Source organism: Pteropus vampyrus, unplaced genomic scaffold, assembly GCF_000151845.1.
Source record: "Pteropus vampyrus isolate Shadow unplaced genomic scaffold, Pvam_2.0 Scaffold415, whole genome shotgun sequence".
Classification (NCBI taxonomy): Eukaryota; Metazoa; Chordata; class Mammalia; order Chiroptera; family Pteropodidae; genus Pteropus; species Pteropus vampyrus.
Window position 1 is genome coordinate 24,044 of NW_011889196.1, and position 5,446 is coordinate 29,489.

General features: G+C 41.1%; 1 non-coding gene across 1 annotated transcript; it reads right to left on the reverse strand.

Annotated features, from left to right (window-relative positions):
- Positions 1–3,059: 3,059 nt before the first annotated feature.
- On the reverse strand, positions 3,060–3,178 carry LOC111731970. The gene has a single exon (XR_002777384.1). It is a non-coding gene; the product is annotated as a 5S ribosomal RNA (ribosomal RNA).
- Between the last annotated feature and the right edge of the window lie 2,268 nt (positions 3,179–5,446).

The following is a 5,446-nucleotide window of genomic DNA, read 5'->3' on the forward strand; positions in this document are numbered from 1 at the left end:
AATGCTCATGAGATAGCAGCAGAAATAACTTTTTGTGACATGATCTTGGTGTTATTTCCAAAATGCCCACCAAATGGCCGCAGCGAATGAATAGTCGTGATGACGAACACTCAGGAGTTATCCTTAAAATGCCCACCAGATGGCGGCAGACAAAAAAAACACTTTTTATTTCATACGCTCTGGTATTTTTCCAAGATACACACTAGATGGATGCAGAAATTAAATTTTCATGATGACCTACACTTGAATATTATTCCCAAAATGCCTACCAGACGGTAGCAGAAAATAAATTTTTGACCGACGCTTGGATGTTATTTTCAGAATGCCCACGAGATAGCATCAGAGAATAACCTTTCCTAACGACATGACTTGGGTGTTATTTTCAAAATGAACACGAAAGAGAGGCAAAAATAACTTATCATGACCAGTACTGTGATATGATTCCGAAATTTGCCACCAGATGGCAGCAGAGAACGAATAATCATGACCTACACTTGACGACATATACTCAGTTGTTATTTCAAAAATACACACGAGATGGCAGCAGAGAATAACGAAAAATTTCATGACCTACACTCGCATGTAATTCCCAAACTGCACACCAGATGGCAACAGAGAAGAGCTTTTTCATCATGACATTCACTTCAGTGTTACTCTGAAAATGTACGCGAAATGGCAGCAGAGAAAAGCATTTCTCTGCCTTAAGGACTCTGCCCACTCATTAAAATAAGAATCCAGATTCCTAGTAGTAAGCTCACTGTGAAATCAATCCTGTTTTAGCCCCACACATGCCTCGTCTAATGTACTGCTTCCGTTTGCCAAATGAGGCAGGAAATATATTATCTCCTTGTTTCAGATATTTAAACTGAAGACTAATTCTAACACAGTTCTGAGTCTAGGAACCTACATTAACACAGGATCCTGGACAAATAGAGTAATCCAAGTAGTCCTTGAAGCTTTGGTTTGAATCTCAATCATTCTCTTTGAAGAAAATACGCACATAACCTAATGGTCCAGCTTGCCATGTACTCACCAAAGCTGGTTTTCGTAGTGGGACTTGGACAGGCAGCTAAGGGACAGGCAAGGAGGGAGAAGGTGGCCTGGCCTCTCACCAGGTTCCTATAAGAATGACTTCTCCACCTCCACTCCCTGCTGTCCTCTTGAAATCTGTTCTTTTTCAGTCCGGAGCACTGGTCTGCTTAGGCCCATGTTCCCTTCCTCTGAGGTTTCAACTGACAAGAGCTTCTTGGCTGCTCAGAATGGAGTCAAGAGTGGCAGTTTCCCGGTGGGGGTGTCCCTGAATCCCAGACAGGCACAGAGCTGACTTCTGGCTTCACCACTTACTAGATGTGTGACTTCAGGCAAAACTCTGTCTCCTCATCTGGCGGATGGGGATAACCACTTCCTCTCGGAATGGCTGTGCAAGACCTCCTCCCCCTGCTGGTTCTCCTCTCATTGTCCTGGGGTTTCCCTCTCCTGGACAAGGAAGGAATGGGGACAGAGCTAATCGGCAGCTTCCCTGAGATCTGACCCCACCCGGAGTCTTCTTCTCCCCCAGCCCAGCTGCCCCAGGGGACTGCACAGAGGAGTCTCATGGATTATTGATTCTGCTCTGTCAGCTAGGACTTTCTGACTGCAAAGAACTAGACGTACTTGCTGAAGGAATATGAATTAATAATTTTTAAATAGTAGAAATAAATTAATACTTGCAGGAGGAAAGTTTAAATAGTTGGTTTGGACCTGGCAGGTCCAGGTCTCATACTCTCACAGTAGGACCTGGTCCCTCTCCAATCCTCCATCCTGCTGAAGTGCCTTTGGGTGGCCCCCCTCACAGACACAGTCTCTCCATGAATCCAGGCCCTCCGGCCATTCCAGGCTGACAGCCACTCGCCGATTATTCTACCAGGAAGGATTTTTCCTTCCCTTAGTCTCCATGAAAAGTCATGGTTTTAAATGCCTTTGGCCTGGCTTGGGTCACATTCTCATCCTTGAACCCATTGGAGCACCCAGGAGATAGCACGTGGGGTTGGCTAGACGTGGGGCGAGCCCTGAGGGGCTGTCTGAGTGGAAATAGGGGGAATGAGGCACTGGCCTTGGGCGCGAGAACAGATGCTGGGTCGGAGGGAGCAGCAGACTGCGTGTCACCGACGGCCTCCTGCACAGCTGCAGAGTCTGAAGCCCACAGAGGGAAGGGCCCACAAGGTCAGGGCTGTGGCCCCTGTCTGGTGCTCTTGCTGTCCTCCTGCAATGGCAAGAAGCTCTTCCGCTTCCTGAGAAAGCAACGCTGATGCTGCTGGTGGTGAACTCGAAGCTCCTGCCTTGGGCTTCGGGTCCTCGCAGCTCAGAGATGGGCACAGAAGAGCTCGTGTGCCCTTAGGAGACACACCGACCTCGCCCCGTGTCCCTGGGAGGTGGGAGCCCAGGATCATGGAAAAGAAATTATTTGCACAAAGGTCCATGGAGTAAAAAGAACTAAAAAGGAGAGAGAATTGTTCAAATTATTTACTATTGTGGAATGATATTTTCAAACCAACTTAACCTTTACAGTTATCTTCAGTTATCCAAACTACCTAGTTTGTCAAACTTCCAGAAAACTGTTGCTCTTTAAAACTTCCTAGTTTGTCAAACTTCCAGAAAACTGTTGCTCTTTAAAACTACCTAGTTTGTCAAACTTCCAGAAAACTGTTGCTTTTACAGTTAAGTCCTCACAGCACCAACATGTGTGTGCTCACACAGTATTTCTAGGCATCCGCGGCAACACAACCCTGAAAGTCTCTCGTTCCCTGTACTCCAAGTTCGAAAGAATGGCCCTTCCAGACACATGGCACCAGATGAAATCTTATCTCTGGTCTCTGCCTTCCTTTCAATAACTTGGCAAAAATGTATCTACCGTAAACATTCTCTCCATGAAACTTCAACAAGTGGGTAATGAATTTCTTACTTCATCAGTGGAAATATTTTTCTTTTTATGCCTTGAAAAAATGAATCTGAAGAAGCACTTTATCTTGGACCACACGTTTAGGAGGAAGTGACAGGTTATTTATTGACTGATTTTTTTACACCTACAGCACCTGGTCTTCTTAGGTGGTCTCCCATCCAAGTACTAACCAGGCCCGACACTGCTTAGCTTCCGAGATCAGATGGGATCGGGCATGTTCAGGGTGGCTTGGCCGTGGGCAGAAGTGACAGTTTTAAACGAAAGTTTACATGAGACAAACAGTTACGGTAGCTACGTTGTAAGTGAAAGACACCTCAAAGTGCTTGTTCTCTGTGCAACGCACAAATCGGTGGTCCTTTCATGCCCCGCTCTCTGTATTGTGTGTACGCGATACATCAGCATTGATGCTGACCTGCACTTTACAGAAAGGACGTCAACAACTACTTTCCTTGAATTTTAGTCCCATCACCACCTATAGAAACCATCAGTAGTATGGCCTGACGCTCTTACTAACATACGTTTGCTATGTCTGGGTGCCCTAAATAAGTGACTCTGTGTGTACACCCCACACACTAAACACCGTCCCTTGACTCCTTTGTTCACCGAGACATGAATTTGATATTTACTGTTTGCCAGACACTTACAGAGAAGTGTTAAGATAGTGTCTGTGCCCTTGAGGATATTATAGACTCAATGTAGAGATAGACACATAAGCAAATAACTTTAATACATTAATTGAAGTGATGTCATGAGCTCATCAAAGGTACCCTCTTTCTGCACAGACGGCACCAGCTCACTGTTTTGTAATTTCATAGGTGTTTCTTGTCATCCACTCTTCTAAGATGTCTAGTTAAATTGCGTCATATTATAATGAGAATCAATTCACAGATTAATTCGACAAACACGTTAGAAGGCATCTTATGATAAATTTTGGGGGGTTAGAAAATTTTGAATAATATCGTATATTGATTATAATCATTATAAACTTCTAATAACAAATACTTTTTAAAAATCCTCCAAGTACAGGCCAACTGCACCGTTTTCCTTTTTTCCAGATGTCAGGAAGCATGAGACAACGTTGAATTCCTTGGCGTTATTCTGTCCCATCAAACACTCAATAACTCGTCTTCCTATATTTGCAAAAACATACTCGTCTGAGGAATCATAGCTCTTCTTCCCAGGTAGGGACTGTAGCAACACAGGGAGAGACATGGATTCAAAACGCTTTTGATTTCTCAGAGAACCATTAATAGATAGTTTATAAAGTAGCATTATAACCCACATATTAATAGATAGTTTATAAAGTAGCATTATAACCCACATATTAATAGATAGTTTATAAAGTAACATTATAACCCAAATATTACCTCTATTTGGAGGTATAGACCATATATTAGGCCACAAAATAAGTCTCAACAGATTTAAAAATATAGATATGCTGGAAATTATCTTTTCTGTTTGTAATGGAATGAAATAGAAATCAAAAACAAAAGTTAAAAAAGAATAATTGGAAGTTGTGCAATACGCTTTAAACCAACACTTTTAAATGGATCAAAAAAGAAATCACAAGGGAAAGTAGAAAGATTTAGAGAATAATGAAGCAAAAATAACTCGTGGGACACAGTGAAAATGGTGTTGGGGAAAATTTAGAGCTATAAATGCTTATGTTAAAAAACAAACAAAAACCCTTGAATCAACAACCTGGCTTTACGATTTAAGAAATTAGAAAAAGAACAAACTAAATGCATAGCTACCAAAAGGAAGAAAATAATAAAGATTAAAACAGAGAAGGACAAAATAGAGAATAGAAAAAAACAATAGGGAAAATACACGAAACCAAATGTCGGTTCTTAGAAAAACTCGAGAAAATTAACACGAGTACGGTTCAATGGGCTAAGAAAAAAGTATGGGCATTACCATAAATTCTACAGTAATAAAAAAGATTATGAGGATACTATAAGTAACTGTATGCCAAGAAATTAGATAACTTTCTCAGACATCCTAACTACTTCTATGAGATCAGTATAATCCTGATACCAAAGTCAGACAAAGCCACTGTACAGACTCTATTCCCTGTGCTGTATACTACATCCCTGAGGCTTATTATTTTATAACTGGAAGCTGTTACCTCTTATGGTTACTAGACTTATTGCACTAATCATATTGCAAGGTATGTAAATGTCAAACTACCTTGTTTCACACCTGAAACTATTATAATATTGTATGCCAACTATACTTTAATAAAATTTTTCAATAAAGAAAACTATAGACCATCCCCTATGAACATTGATACAAAAAAAAAAAAAAAAACCTCTCACCAAGATACTAGCAAACAGAATTGAGTAGCATAATAAAAGGATTATACACCATGACCAAATGAAATTTATTCCTGGAATGCAAGGATGGGTCAATATTAAAAAACCGATCAACATAACATGCCACATCAACAAAATGAAGAGAAAAAAAGTCACATCATCTCAACTGATGCAGAAAAAACTTTGACAAAAT